Source organism: Alosa pseudoharengus, unplaced genomic scaffold (genome assembly GCF_046254945.1).
Source record: "Alosa pseudoharengus isolate Yale_2024_CS ecotype anadromous, Long Island Sound unplaced genomic scaffold, YU_APseudo_1.1 YU_APseudo_1.1_scf_4, whole genome shotgun sequence".
In the NCBI taxonomy this organism is placed as follows: Eukaryota; Metazoa; Chordata; class Actinopteri; order Clupeiformes; family Clupeidae; genus Alosa; species Alosa pseudoharengus.
In genome coordinates this window covers 21,967,094-21,984,275 of record NW_027468774.1, presented here as the reverse complement: position 1 = coordinate 21,984,275, position 17,182 = coordinate 21,967,094, and positions in this window count along the sequence as shown.

The following is a 17,182-nucleotide window of genomic DNA, read 5'->3' as shown; positions in this document are numbered from 1 at the left end:
CTGCGTCTCTAGACTTTCTAAGTGCCATAAAGCATTTTACGTTAAGCTTATAAACTGACTCTTGACCCGAGCTTGGCCGAGCCAAAAGCCCAGTATCGAAATATTTCAAATCCTGCCAGATGACATTGCCAAACACCATTGTAGAGTCTTGTTTATGTGGAAACACTGACCTGGAGTCTGTAAAAATGAAACAAATGTAGGGGGATGACGAGGAGGGGAAAACAATGTAGGCATATCAAAGCCAAATTAAAGCAAGAAGCAGGCAAAGCCTTGCCCAGAATTGGCTCTGTGCCCTGCTCTAGACCAGCCAGTAAGGCAGCGCTCAGCTCTCGTCTCAACACAGAAAACACAGAGATCATGCAGCTCCATATTTCTGGACAGTTGCACACTTTCGTTGTCCCCCAAAAGATCTACGGTAGCCTGCATTACAAGAGCTATGAAGCATCTGTACACAAGTAATCAATCATGGCCGTACCATTTGTGCTGTCAAACGACTGAACAGATGAAATAATAACATCTGCAGGATTTGGCTTCTGGAGGTGTTTTTGTGGAATTGAAGTCACTGACCTGTGACAAAGAAATGACTGCAAACTGGACTTCACCTCATTACTCAGGTCATCACCCTTCACTATCGTCCTCTAGCTCAGAGTGACCCACATTTTAATCATGCTGTCACCTATGAGGGATTTACGACGCAGCAACTGCAACAGCGGTATGGTAATCATTAAGCTCTTCAAATAAGACGTCAGATTCATAAGGTTGACAAAGGAGTCAGTAATAGCCGAGACCCAATGCGCGAAGATGCGTGTGCGTGACTTTTACAGGGACAGGCACATCATATGGAAGAGATAGACATTAGCTAGAGCCAAATTTATTGGTGTGCTTCACCCCTCTCGTGCACATGTCAGTGAAAAAAAGCGACAAAAAAAAACAAACTGTGCCTGTGTGTCTCATTGTATGTGAGCATGTGAGGGAAAGTCTAAGCTGTCTGGGTAAATATATTTTCTATATCAAGTTCCTGTCTATGATATATATCATCCATATAATAAACATGTGTGAACACAGATAGGTAAGCCTGACTAATTGAAAAATAATTCAAGCATCTAGGTGGTTTGCACGTCGGTAAGCTATCTCTTTCATTGATGTTCAGTCTCTCTCTCTTTTCCCCTCTTCTCTCTCTCTCTCTCGTTCTCTCTGGGGGCTGTGGTGTGAAAATTCCAGGCCCTCAGTGCAGCATCTGGTCCTCAGCAATGTCTGTGAACACTTGGGCCCATTAGTTCCACCTCCGGGCCGGGCCGTGGCGTGATCCCCACTGATCGCATCTCACAGAGGGGCCCGGCGGGGGCCCGTCCCTGAGGACCCATAACCACACAGGCACCAGAACAAATAGCTCACCGCTTACTCAAGCCTCTGGACCTCTTTATGGCAGGTGATTTCTGTACCCCCACCACCACCTCCAACCTTTTCAAACCCACACCTACTCTTTATGTTTCTTTTTTTCCCTTTCCTTGTCTGGAGGCATACTTCAAAAGCCAGTGCCGTCACCCCCTTTTGCTTGTCTCGCGCCTCTTGCTTTAGCTTTTTTCCTCCGGTGTTGCCACGTAGCACTCTTTCACTCAAAACCCTTAGATGAGATGGAAAGAGAGAGAGAGAGAGGGATGGAGAGAAAGGGAGTAAGAGAGGACAGGGGTGAACGGGGGAAAGAGCCAACATGTTTGCGTGCATGTGTACAGTGCGCTTTGCCAAACACACTGGTCCAGGAGCTGCCATCACATGTGATAGATCACGATCTACCATGACTGAGCTGAGACACGGAACTGACACGGGACCAGGAAAATTGAGACAAAGTGAGACGGCTGCTCTTGACAAACCACAGATCTAAAGGCGGCAGAGAAGCTCAGCCAATTTAATGCAAGGACTCAGCTCTGCCAAGAGGGAGGCTACAATGGCTGACTAACATTTCCAGGCAGTGATGGTTAGTCCAGGTTCAGAAAATAGATGCCATACTCCATTCCTGGAGTCTTGGATCACCTGGATTTTGCATATTCTTCAGTCAACAGATAAAAGCAATTAGCGATATAGATATTAGTCTCCCCTGCCTGCTGCAAAAGTCAACAAAACACTGCTTACTACAAGCCCAATGTTATCAATTTAGGCTAGAAGGCAAACTCTGAGTATTCAGCTGAAAATTATATGAGCTTCAGCCACAAATTTAGCCTAAAAACGGTCTCCATGTAAGAACAACAACAAACGACAACAGAACACACATCAATCAATCCTCTTAAACCAGCACTTGGATACAACTGAGGAACCGTGGGCAAGAGTGTCCCTGAGAGGTGTGCGGTCTCGGAAAGCTGCTGTACAGCTGTGAAGTATGCCGCACTCAGGGGTCAAGTCCCCCTCACCGTTGACCTTTCCGTGCCGACTGGGCTTTGATATCTAGCCAGGACTGACTGACAAACACACTCCTTATGAGCGTACACCCACTGGCATGTTAGTCCAGAAATTAATGGCCTTCTCCCCCCATTCAACATGCGTATATTTTTTATAGAAGTACTTATAAGTCATATTTTCAATGAATAAACTTTTTTACTGAACACTTTTTTGGCTCACCAGTCTTAAAGAGGGTGATTAAAAATATCCAGACTTCACCAAGTCCCTCCTTATCTGCATTCTCCACATAACCACACAATCTGTTTATTTAATTACTGTACATTACTGTGTAAACACTACAGAGGTAGAACCAGCCCTGACATATAAGGCATTTTGCATGCATGAATGCGATCTCGTTCTGATTGCTGCTGAGGTCATTAGATTTGTAATAAGGACAATTTCCTGGATGAGCTTGATTACAAGAGAATGTATTTTCTTTTCCTCCTCCATCCTGACAGCTCTTTGAGTCTAACCCAGCAACAGCACATGAACAAATGGCCTGCAAGTCACTTATTAATGAAGAGAGGAAGAGAAAGATAGAAGTTCAGAGAAAGAGGAAACAAAAGAAAGGAGTAAGGCAGATCTGAAAATGAAGGACACCGACTGGAAAGACAGGAAAGAATGGTACGAGAGAGAGAGAGAGAACAATGAAAGTGCAAGCAATCAAGCAAAGAACCCAGACACTGTGAGAGGAGAGAGAGGAAGAAAGAGAGAAAGGGAGAGATATGGTGGAGGTTACCCTCCAGCTGAGGAAACACTTGTGTTGGCAAGCTGCGTCTTGCTTGTGGTGAATCTCAAGTTGAAAGCCAAAGAAAATGTTGTAGTACAATCCCTGAGCATAAACACCACCAAAGAGCAGAAAAGTGCACTGTTACCCATACACACACTCTTTCTCACACACACACATACTGTAGACAGACACTCACATACACACTTGGGCTTGGACACACATGGACTTCTTTACACTTGTCCCAACAGTTGCTTTCGTAAAAGCTTAAGGTCGCACCACTGCTTGTTTTACAGGTACACTCTGGGCATTCTAACCAGAATGAGAAAGTGTGCCAGACGAGGGGCTCATTTCCCGAGGCTCCTTACTCACTCTTTTCCAATGCTGACAGTGAGGAAAACAGCATCTCATATCTCCAATAACTTCACTTTACTATAGTCTGCTACCAAGGCAGTGAAGTCACAGGTTCATTAAAGACCATAATAATAACTGGCTCTTCTCTACCCTACAATTTCTGTGGACCAAAATGTGTAGTTTCTGTGACATGTTAGATTGGCAATCAGGTTTGAGGTGAAATGCCTTGACTCTGAACTTTGAATGGATCTGTCAAACTGATGGTTTCACATTCAACTCCAATGACCAGTTAAGTTCCATCACATTTTGACTTCCTGACCATTGTAACCTCTCCCTTGGACCTGCAGTGTTCCAGTGGTCAGGGTACATCCTCTGTAGTCTCTATCTGGTATAATTTTGGAAATCATTTACAAAGACTTAAATTAGTAAATTGCAGGTTCAAAAATATGCATAAGCAGACCTTAGACCTAATCCAGAAATTTGACAGGGTTCAAATTTGCATCATATCGAAATGAGACAGTCCTACATGGAATTCTGCATTGGCAAGGTTAATTAATTATGACCATCTACTGTACATCCACATCTTTTGTCCGTTTGCACAGTGTGGACAAGGTACAACCAAAACCTTGTGATCCCTGGTGTGCTATGCTGTGTGACTGCTCTCTCACGCGGAGAGTGTGATGAGTATTAGGCTGGGCAGGGGTGAGCGGCCTAAACGGCCTTTCACTTACAGGAAATGCAATGACAGACAAGTGCAAAGTGTGACAGCCTATGTTTGTGATGAAGACAGAAAGAAACAAGGGCGGGGGGGGGGCAGAAAGTGATGCAGAGACATAGATAATGCAACACTGAGCAGCAAAGTGAAGAGGTATGGAGAGACAGAGATAGAGATGGGAACCTGCAAGCCTACTATTATCCTACCCATCAGCTTCCCATGTTTCTATTGCAATAATGACCCAATTCTATCTCAATTTCTCATTATTTTCTCCCGCTCTCATTCCAAAACAGCTTTCTGAAGCAGGTCAGAGAGTCCATCGAACCTGCAGAAGTGACTCCAACACTCTCGTAATTATCATCATCATCTTTGGCCATTACCACTGAGCGCGCCCAGCTCAGCCCACAGCTGCACTTCTCCAACACCCCCTCAGCAGTCTATATCTGGCTCAAGGGTTCAGCTACACAGAGACTGAAGCACCAGTGCAGTCAGAGCACATACAGACACAAGCACACAGAGGTGCACAACAACACACGGAATTGGAGAGACACAGGCATTCACACACACATATACAAACACGCAGACACATTACATTTGCGTATAGCTCATATAAGACAGCTATTTCAGATATAAATCTACTTAAACAAAACCTTGGCAAACAGGAGATCAGAGCTAAGACATAATTTACACATCAGAGAGTCAGACAAGAGTCTGAAGTAACTAAATGAAGGCAATTAGGATCAAACCTCCATAATAAAAGACTCCTCTCCAAGTACGCCACAATATTTATTTTAATAACTACCCATGCTATCATAACCCATGTCTTTATGTAATGAACTGAATATTTCTAATGCAACTGTAGATATAATGTGTACTAGCTTAAAGGACAAACAGCAATGTTAAAGCGTTTTCTTGTATGCTGAGGAAACACATACTTTCCAAAAGCCATAATAATAATACTGTTACATCTTTACAAAAATAAGGAAAATGTCACAATACACATTTGAAAGAGGTCATGATAATTCTGAGAAGATACTTTCAGAGTCATGGCATGCCTTTTTCTCTATTTTCTGTCAGTGTGTGTCAACCCTTTCCCTCTCCTACCACTGATGTGCATCTGGATCATAACCTTTTCACGAGAGGAAAGTGGACAAATCCAGCACCATTCATGCCGTTTCCTTTTTAAAGTACAACTTCCATTTGCTTCCTGCAAGGGCTTGTTTATCAACTATTTCAGCTTGATTTCTGGCAAAACATACGTGCTTGCAAAAAAAAAAAAAAACCAACATATTTTTCAAACACGCACACTGGTACAGCCTGGGTCATATCTCTAACAGCTTACTCGAGCCAAATCACTGGACCTCACAGACTCTTTTGTTACCGTGATTGAGTTTCGGACATGTTCTCTGGTCTGTGTCTCTCTGACTTTGTGCGCCCGCTCCACTTACTGTACCCGGTCACGAGCTTAAACGTCTTAAACTTCAGTGTACTTATAGACCACAGTCTGTGTGTGTATGGATGATGGGCATGTTCAATGTCAGAACGAGATTCAGTACATATGCATACACGATATACGTCCATGGACTTTCAATACATCCGGTGGTGGTGTAGGATCTCTCATGGACAATGTCAAAGTCAAAGTCTGTGAGGTGTACATCTGAAGTTTAGGGAGCAAGTGAAGAACTCTTTTGCCCTTGCTCTTCAACAGATGAGCAATAATTTGCTTATTCCCAACAGACGAAGAAAGCAGACTGCATTTCAAAGACAGCAGTGCAGATACTATTAGCAACCTCTGACCTGGCAACCTTTGGCCTTGTTGTGACTAGATCAGACTATGTTAAGTTACATACCGGCACTGACAATGTGCTGCAGTAGATTGCTGGTTTCGTTCATAGCTTTCCTCAGAGACTCTGGCAATGCAGCACGCCTTGCTGATGCCCATTGTAGGAGAAAAGGGCAAAGTAAACCTCTGCTTTATTTCAACAAATACACCAATAACCTGTTTTATTTCGACCCCCCATAGCCTCAACCTCAGCCACAAAATGCAATATGTCTGTAAGTCTCAGGTAGGCAAAAAGAAAAAGAAGTGGGTAATACGACTGCATGTTTTACAACTATATTCATTCAGGGAGCTTTAGGATTCTGTTACACTGTACATACATAATATACTGCTTACTGCCTAGGCTAGGCTCTATATTCTATCAGAACACACAGCTGTGTTGGCAGGCCAGAGCTGAAACCCAGTAGAAGACCCCTTGCCATGATAAACACAAAGTGACTATCAGAAAAAAAATTTTTGTATAAAAGTGTATGTGATTTCAGAGTGGGTCACAGATGTATACACTACACATATACTTTTACAATTTTTGGGATTTTTAGTACAATTTCACAGATATCTGGAATAATGTTTCTTGAAAAAAAAAAAAAGAACAAATAAATCTGTCAGCCCTCATATTGGAGAGCAAAACTATGAGGGCCCTTCAACAATGATGATTTGATTGGCTATGAGAGAGCAATGAAGAGCTTGTGAGGGATTCATTACAAATGCAGTTCTCATGCATGTGAGTATTCATCAATAGAGGCTGCATACCAGGGCAACACTTTGCCATGGCAAGGACTAAGGAACTTATGAAAAAACTAAGAAAGAAAGAAAAGGAAAAAGAATTCCACATGCACTTGTGGTCCTCTTGAGAGACCCGAGATGCTGTCTTAGCATGTGAAGGTCTTAAAAGAATGCCTAATGCTACATAAGATAATGGACAAAATGGCTTAACAGTTCCTGGACATTTTATATAGAGCCAAGTGGCCATACATCATATTTCTAAATGATGCTTTATGGAACAAACCTTCACAAAACATGGATATAATTGTATATTACAAAGCATATTAGTAGTAGGCCTAGTATGTTCAAATATGTAGTTTAGGCCTATATCAAAGGATAGGTTACTCGCTTGATATTTTTTCAACAACGTTCACATTTTTTCCTCATGTAGCCTACAAACCCCTGCCTATGAATCCTGTGGTTGAGAAGAGGGGGCCAGTGCTGGGTTCTGATGCGGCTCTGTAGCCGCAGGGTTTATTTTCTTTATCAATGTGAAGATTAAATGCTTATCCCATTAATGACCCACTGTGCACCCGCTGAGCCTATCAGGCAGTTCTAAAAAGCCTGGTCATCCTGGAGTGTTGCCGGGCACAGCACCAACAACTTGGGTCAAACAGAAAAGATTTCCTGAGTTGTGTCCCTTTTATCCCATCAACTATTTGATTCTTTCACATAAAAAACAGGGAGACTGACTGAGAAGAGCGCGAGAGAGAGAGAGAGAGAGAGAGAGTCAGAGAGAGAGAGAGAGGAGGAAGCTTAGATCAGTCAGCCGTGAGTAAAAGCATCACAGCCGACACAGAGACCTCACACTGAGTTTTTCACTCCCTTCACTGTCGGGGCTGCCTCCAATTTGTAATGTCGCCCCAATGATTAACAATGGACCTGCTATATGGAGATGGTCCAAGCTATCCATGTGGGGATCAAGTCAAAACAAAGTCTCTGATACCCTTAAAATCTGGATTTGTGGAGCTGCTTAGCTGCTCACAGACATTTATTACTTATTATCATTATTTTCTCATCATCATTAGCCTATCGCAGAGAGCAGTGGGGTAGGAGTCACAAAAGTAAGACAGTTGAGTGCCTTTTGATTACGAGACACAGATGACCATCTCTTACCGATGGCTAACATGTCATTGGAATGACTGCCTAACACATACTCACTATACACTGTTTGAGGGACACCACCAGGTTTGTTGCCATCAGTGCACTGATCGATGGCTCATTTCTGTCTAAACACTGCCCCCCTCAGGATGTTCACTCGTCGGTGATGGCCTGGTTATTATATCAGCAAATTTTCTATTCAACCCTCTCTAACATCAAAAAGGCCAGAAAACAAAACTACATTAGGCTGGGTTACATAGTGGGCAATTTTGACCAATCATTGTATAATTGTGACTTGCCACAAAATATACATAGTGTATTGCCACAATAATGATTGTACTTCATTCCTTATAAGTCTACAATTTTTTCAAGCGGTACAACAAATCATTAAAAAGAAGCATTGTGCCTGTGCTAATGTGCAGCATTTAATTCTACCAGGCAGGGGTCTCACATAATGACCTCAGTGTTCAGTGAGTGTAACAGTGCTTCTTTCTATTGAAAGGATCAATTCTTTGTTTAAAAAAGAACGTCCAGTTGCATGCCAGACATGAGTTTATGGCGTACACCCTTCATCTTCCAACCATTACTCATTTGAAGTGCTACCTCGCACAAGCTGGCATGAATAGACGTCTCTCACACAATTGGGTGGTCTTGGCCAGATGTCCAGTGATGATCCTAACATTTCCCTGAGTGACCTTTCACCTTTGAAAATATGTGGTGAGGTCAGTGGGACAGAGCATATTATGTTAAATTTAAAAGTCAGAGGTTGCTAATGTGCATCCAAAACAAGGGTACTTCACAGTAGGCCTTCGCATAGATTGTAAAAAATAGAGCCTACGTGAAGCAGCCAAGGGGGCAGGCGAACGTTCGGAGAGGGTAGACACTATGGCGGATCTGAGGCTAAATAGTAGACCAGTTCCACCTAGCCATCCCATTGAACCCCATTCAATTTGGCGCCACTTTGACATTAAATAACGTTACAGCTGAAGCGTTTTAAGCCTTTATATGAACTTTTTCTATTTTCGGAGTAATACAACATTGTGTGATTGGCGTCATAACCTCGTAACTGACTTACCGGCTGAGTAATAAACTTTTTTCCGAAATCAATGCTAACGTGACATAATTTACGTAATGAGCATGCGACCAGAACGGGTGAAAGCGTTGCACAGGAGCAAAATAACCGTATTCTCTGGATAAGAACAAAAGCATCGGACCACAACATTTCAGAGAAGTTTTGATGGATTGACAGTAGGCTATGAATGTGGCAAGTGCTGTTTATATGAAATCACATTTATCTACGAACAACTAGGACATTTAAGAAAAGTAAATGTAGACGTGGTGGTAATAAAGTAAGGGGCTACATAACCAATCTCTCGGTGCAGCTATCACAAAAATTATACGAGTCAGACTACGTGCCTACGTTACATCTACGTTCCCTGAGCCTGCGCAGAAAGCCTCGCCGACCAATAGGAAACGGTTGAAATTTGCTTCACCCGTCTAGGCTGACGTCTACGTGATGACTCTCCTAGACAGTAGGGGTTAAGTCATTTAGAGACCTCAGACCAGCCTCAGACGGGTCCAGGAAGTGACGTGAATTCCAGAAATAAGTACATAATTATGACCGCCGCTAGCGAAGCTGTCATATAGTGATTAGGCGAGTTCGACTTCGACTGAGTCTGACTTGGTCTGGCTTTCTACGTAAACGTGATCTTCAGAGGCTAGCCGGGAGGAGCTACAACAGACGGCAGCTCATCCCGGACAGGCAGGCTACTGTCTGCCTGACGTGACTCGCGGGAGACATCGCGGAATGTTGTTTGCAATAAACACAGCAGAACTTTCATTCTTACTCATTAAAATGAGCATGATGACTGACGAAATAAATTCTTATGATGTAGTTTAAATAAACCACTGTTGTCATACAGTTAACAGGCCTGCATTGTAGCACATAAATTCAATATCAAGTGTTTCCCCTATATGTGTGTCTATCTATTTAGCCAACAGCAGAAAATAACAGAATATCCAAACGTTTTCAGTAGGCTAGCCTACCATTGTTGCAGAAATCACGTATTAGAAGGTATCCCTTCGATTTCTGTTTATTTTCGCATATTCCAACATAAGGAAGCAGCATGAGACTCCCGTCGTAATCGTCATGAGGACATTCCTCCCAAATGGCCCTATCACGTCTTTGAACTGACGTCATGAGGGCGTGTTTCAGCTCGTGCAAGATCTTTCTGCAGGCTAAGACTCCCGCAATATTTTAAGGCCATGTGACATGGTGTCACGGTGGTAAGTCCCTCCCCGGCTGACAGAAGTCGGACAGAATTTCTAACCAGCAAGCATTGCGTCCATCCCAGTATGCATTGTGTTCAACCCAGCATGCATCACATCAAGTCAGATCTGCACAGATTTGCCTCAAGTCGAACTCGCCTAATGTCAAAGTTTTTTTTTTTTTTTTTTTTTCGTCATCTACTTCCTGAATTTTTGGTCAACGATACCCCGGACACCGAAACACCGGGGCACATGACATTTGGTGGGTATGTAGCCCCACTAGATTTTTACAGAAAAATTTCGTTTGGTCCCCGGGGGCCACTCCCCCTCCGTGCTGGGCCCCCCGAAACCCAAAAAATGCAGTTTTTTCTAAATAACTACCTGAACCGTGGCACCGAGGATGAAGAAATTTGTATGGTATGTTGGTCTCAAGGGCCCACATCAACCTAGCCCATTATCACTCATTTGTGATTTGCACCCCCCCCCCGTAATGAAAATGCAATATCATTCTGCTTTAATCGCCCCTCTTCAGTTAAACAAAATGTATGTGTATGATTAACCTGGCATTCTCTGGGGGTATGCCAAGTTTCGTAGAATTTCATCCATGGGGGGGTCTAAAAAAATGTAAGTTATGTGTACATTTAGTGACTGTACACTCATTGGCCTGTAGATGGCGGTGCACACATATACACACGCACACACACACACACACACACACAGGCACGCACATACTATCGGTATCGGCAATTAGAACGGCCGATACATAATTACAAATTCAGTAGGATTAAAGGAAAACCAAATATTAATCATCATCATCATCATCATGGCTGCATTTCCAGTATTGGCGATACATAGTCGTTTGTCCACCAGATGGCGCATCGTTGCAGTGAGACGTAATTTTTTTGGAAGTTAATCTAAAGTGGGTTGGAAAAACAATGGACGCTTCCTACAAGGACTGTAGTTTACCGCAGAGAACGTCTAATAAGGATAGGGCGATTTTCACATGAAATGTAATTCCTATTTCTTCTCGAAGCCGAAATAAATCTGAGAATGTTTATCGGACATGCTTGGTTTTTACTGCAGGTACGTTAATCTTATAATATCAATAGCTATAGGACCTAGGTACAATAATGTTACCGTTAGCATTGGTTGTGTGATGGAGGCCAATTTGATTGCATTTGTAGAAAACTATAAATGCGGTTATACCAAGCAAATTGATAGCAGCACTAATTGTATCTTTCGATCTTCTATCTTCTCATTTGCTTATGACCATAACCTAGGCTACTAACAGGAGCTAAGTGAGAGCCACAACACGTTTGCTACTTGATGGTTTTTTAATTGAAAATATATAGGCTACCTGAAAGATAACCTGTCTATTATGCATCCTAAACACTGGGCTAGGACATTTCTGCTCAAAGTCTCAAAAAGCATCTGAGTCAACGTTCATTCCCAAACACCCATATAGGCTACTTCAATCCTCTATTTTCAAAGGTGATTCAAGTAAGGAAGAGCATGGCCCAAAGTAAAGTAACTAGGACTGAAACTACATAAATTCGTCAAAGTGAATAATTTGTTTCAACACGCCGCAATGTAGATTTATTAATGCACCCGTGATCTCCATTTAAACCAAATGTTTTAGAGTGCACGTTGAGAGATGTTTTCAGGGCAGGGCTGTACCTACACATATTTGTTGCACGTGCTACAAAAATCATTCTTTGCGATGGATGATTTAGTACCAACGTTACACCGGTCCGATACAGTTTTGCCTATACCGTGAGACTGAGATGCTTTTTGTTTGTTCGAAGTTCGTGTTTAGGGTGTGAGAGGGGAGTCGATGTGCTTTGATTCCAGCTTGGTATTTGTAGTCTATGCGATTAAAAAACATGTGTGTGTGAAGTATCCAAACAATGATAACGCTTTCATTATGGCTGCTTTAGCCACAGACCTTGAGCTACTGTACAGTGGGTTGGGTTCCATTTAGAAGTGTCCACTTCATTCGCGCTTTCCGTGATTAACACAGCTGCGTGAAATGTATTACTACTGATATGCAAAACTTTTCGCCAAGAGGTGGCAGCTTAAGTCCACTTGATAGCCTACTGTAAGCCATTGGTTCCCAAAGGAGATTTTATTTGGGTCGCCAGCATAGCCTAGTGGCCATTTATGTTGTGTAATAGGCCTAGCATAGGGCCTACCTTATATAGTTTGTTAACAGTCACGGTTTTGTCATAACTCCTCTATGCATTTTTGCATTTAGAATAGCTCTGAAACCGGGGGGCGAACACGTCGCAGGGGGGGGGCGCCAGTGCGTGGATATCTCAATCGCAAAATTAAACAATATTTCTATCGGGTGCCTACCATGGACTAGGCTGGGTGAACTCAGCCTGATCTGCCGGGGATTTCTTTTTCGATTTCTTAAAAGATTGAGTTTGGTCTGGCGAAAGCCAGACTAACCATGGACCTCATAGTTGCAAAATGCAAGGGAACATGAATCAGCCTATTATTTGCACGAACAATAACGGACGGTAGCTTTTCAACTTGGCCCGTTGATGGAAATGTGCATGAACAGTCTAGCAACGCATTTCATGAAGGCCCTTTTGGACATGTCAGTTATTTGCACCACTGGGTAAAACTGCATTTTGTTTTAGACTACTGGTATTTAATTTGTGCATTGACAATAAAGCTGAATATCATATGAACTAGATGACTAAACTTATGCATATGTAGAAGAAACATTCACAAAAATCCATGACATGATCTCTCTTCTTGATAGCTGTTGAAAACTGCATGGAACTGACAGGGATTGTTTTGTTTAATAAAAAATAAATAAATACATTATGCTGCTACCTTCTGCTTTTCCCAAATACAATGTAGCCTACAGGTGTAAGTGACCTTTCATCAATCCAGTTGCAATGGATGAACTGTGATTAACTGCCCTACTTGTGATTGTTTAGAGATTTTAAAGGTTTTATAACAATGCTACAACTTTTTTGGCTATTCTACAATCTATTCACTTTTGCAGCGCCAGGCTATCTGTGCAGCCGCACACACACACACACACACACAGGCATGCCAAACAAGCATAGGCCTACACAAAAGTTTCAAGAGTGGGGGATGGAGTAAAAGATGGAGACAAATTGATTAGTGTGATTTATTTTCGCGGAACTGATGTACAGGACTGAGCGGCGGTCATATTTTGTACCGCTATGCGGTACATCTAGTTTATTTTACTCTTTTTTTAATTTTCTTTTACAGTTTATATACAAAATAGTCACATTAGGTAGAAGCTTTTTATTATTATCCATAACTCACATTTATTTATTAAATAATCGATTGCGACTGTCTGTCCACGTGAGCTGCCGGTCAGCTGGGAGGAGCTCGTGACTCACGCATAGGGACTCACGGCAGATATTGCGCGGAATTTTGGTTTACGGCTATGGTTTAAATGCCCTTCCTATTCGTTAACATGAACATGATGACTGACGAAATAAATTAATGATGTTAAATAAACCATTATAGGCATGCATTTAACAAGTCATCATTATATCACATCAATTAAGTGTTTTCTGTAGGCTAGGCTACTGTGTGACATGCTTTACACTACAGCAAAAAAATCGTATAGGCTATCAACACATTTTCAGTATCACTGTTGCAGAAATCACATACAAGAAGGTATCCTTTTGACTGCAAATTCCAACATAAGGAAGCAGCATGAGGAAACTGTTTTTTTCTGCCTTATTTTCTAACTCATTTTACGAGTCTGCAGTATCAGCTGTTACATGAGTCTGACGTCTCTTTGTTATGATGCACTTCCTGCGCCGGTCACTCGTCTCTATATGACTTTATGAACTGCCTCTCCTCGAGGTTTCCGACCTCTGACTCACGCAGTACGTGACGTGAATGATGCGGAATTATGTCTGAGGCTGGTCTGAGGTCTCTAAATGACTTCACCCCTACTGAAATTTTGGGTAGTTTGACATGAAACTTGATGTAACTGCTTATAGCTATACAGTGGGCATTACTTCAAATTGGCCGGCTACGCGCGATCACGCGACTTTCATTTGTATTTTCCCAATGACGCTGCAACAACAACCCAAACAACCACCAGATGGCTCTTGTGAGCAGGGTGTCTCGTAAAAAGAAATGGACCTGTGTCCTTCCCAATAGAGCTACGGTATCAGTATGGTTTAGAAATAATTATAGAAATAATTTAATAGCCAGAAATATGCCTGCCCTGCCCTAATAAAGAAATATTTGGTTAACTGCGAGTGAATCCCGTTTGCAGCCGTAGAAGAAATGTATCCGCCCACCCTGGCTGTCAGTAGACGGAGGAGGAGCGCACAGTCTACGAACGCTTGACGCTGCAGCTCAGCGAAAAATGGCTCAAAACGACTTTGTATTAAGTTTTAATGACTCAAAAATGACATTTTTAGAATCAGAGAATGAAGAACACGTCAGGTTGATTAAAAAGTATTTTCTATGTGTCAGGAAAGGCTTCAGAGGGTGGGTTACAACACTGCAATATGCATAATAAATAATAAACAATAATAAACATTTTTTAAAAAAAATTCTGACCGCCCGATTCACGTTGGCTGGGGGGCAAGGGGGCCCATCAGACATTTGTGCCCAGGGGTCTATGAATTGTTAATCCGGCCCTGCCCCCAACAAATCGCACCTTTCCACCTCTGGGCTATAATGTCCAGGAGGAGGAGGGGCCTGAGGTCTGATAAAAAGGCCTGGTGTCTAACCCAATGCATAGCCCATTTATACAGTTCAGAGATGGTTGTCGTCAATGCAGAAGTCAGTGAGCGCATCAGGACCCTGCGGAAAAAAGGCTGTCTGACTAGCTCTATCGCCAAACAACTAGCCATGATTGGAATAAGACCATCGTTGCAGACTATACGGCGTCATTGCCAACATGCTGTTGTGGTCGCCAGATCTGAACCCAATCGAGTTAGTGTGGGCTGAAATGAAACAATATTGTCAGGATCCTGCCTGGATGGAGTGACTGTGCCACCTTGGTGGCCACTTTGTGTAGTGTCCCGTGTGTTCTGTGTTTGCCTGGTTCCCCATGTGCTTTGTGTTACCTGCCTATCACCTGTCCTTGTCTCCGCCCCATCTCCTTATTTGGTCTGTGCTTCCTGTCTTGTTAGTTTTCCCTCCGTTTCTGCTTCCACACCTGTTCCCCGTTATTGTCTCGTTGGTTTCCTCCAGTCCTCTGTCTTTCTGTTAATTGGTCTGTGTATTTTTACCCCTGTTTCTCGGTCCTTTGTCGGATCGTTTCTGTTTTGTCTAAAGTCCCATATGTAAGTAAGTCTTTAAATGTTCAGTTTGTATTTAAAAATAAAGTGTGTTTGTCCGTAATTCTGCCTGGAGGAGTCTTGCGTTAAGGTCCTATTCGCCTTCCCTGACACAATATATTTGCTGTGAGGCCAAACCCATGAACAAAGACGCATTGATATCTGCAATAGAGCTTTTTTGGCGAAACAAACTCACAGCCGAACGTTGCAATAAATATGACCATCTGGACAAAGTCATCAACAGAGTCATAGCACTGAAGGGAGAGGCAACTGGCATGTGATCTCCCCACGGGCCAATGGATGTACAAGTTTTCTCCTGTGCCTACGATATTTAATCCAGTGTTTTGTTATGATGGTATGAAGTACTTTTTGTATAGGCTACTATCCCCTTCTGATACTGTTGAAGCAGTAGGCTACTGTAAGTGTCCATGATATTGCATCTGTCTATTGCAAGTAAGAATGTGGCAGGTGATCTACTGTATAGGCTTCATAAAATAAACAGATTGCTAATGGCCTACAAGCTGATCTGATATCTGATGTGTGATCAGTGGAATATGGGGAGGGAAGTGGCAGTGTTTTTTTGCGTGTCTGCAGAAGTCAGCCAAATATGAGGGGACTGACATGCGATTCTCTGTGCTTAATGAAAATATACATTATTCCCAAATCACAAAATAATGGTTGAACTACTGATGATATTTCATTGTTATTTAAGAAAATGCAATGCCCGTAGGGCACCAAAAACATCTTGCTCGTAAAAAATCATCATACCACATATTGTGGCGGGTCTGTTATTTAGCCAACTTACTGTAGGCTGCGCAAAACACAGGCCTTTATTTTGGGCAAGCCTGCATTCTAGGAAGGCCTTTATTTCATAAGGCTTCTGTTGAAGAATTTTATATAAAGCCTGCGCTAACAGTAAGCAGATTTCTATTTTCGTTAACCACTGTGTAGCCAAGCCTTATGCCATACCCAAGTAGCCTAAATCGAGGTCATTTTTAATTATGTATGATTTATTTTGTTATTGAATTCGTAGGTTGGGATTCCTCTCGGCAACAATTATGTTTAAAGGTAGCCTCCTGCTTTTTCAGAAGGGGCGGCAGGCAGGCTACTAACAGAGCGACGCACAGTCCCTTTGTTATGATGCACTTCCTGCGACTGTCACTCGTCTCTAAATGACTTTATGAACTCCTTCTCCTCGAGGTTTCCGACCTCTGATTCATGCATTACGTGACGTGACTGATCATTACGTGGTCTGAGGTCTCTAAATGACTTAACCCCTACTGCAATTTTGGGTTGTTTGACAAGAAACTTGATGTAACTGCTTATAGCTATACAGTGGGCATTACTTTAAATTGGCTGGCTAAGCGCGAGCGACGCAGTTTCACACAGCTCCACGTCACATAATGCGTGAATGAAGTGGCCATTTCAAAATAAAGGCCACTGTATGTCCGATGTAACAACATTGAGTTGCCATGGCAACTCCAGCTTGTCTGCTTGGCTCCCTCATTGCTGCTTGCAGCTATACACAAATCCGGCGAAACACGGAAGTAAAGCAGCGCCGCCATTACTGCGTTGCCTTGCTGCTAAGGAAGTAGCAAAATAATGTGTTGGTCCCGTAGGCGGCTGTAGCAGACGTTAGCTGTAGATGCGAAATCTTCTTTTTCTTAATTTTTATTTAGTACGTA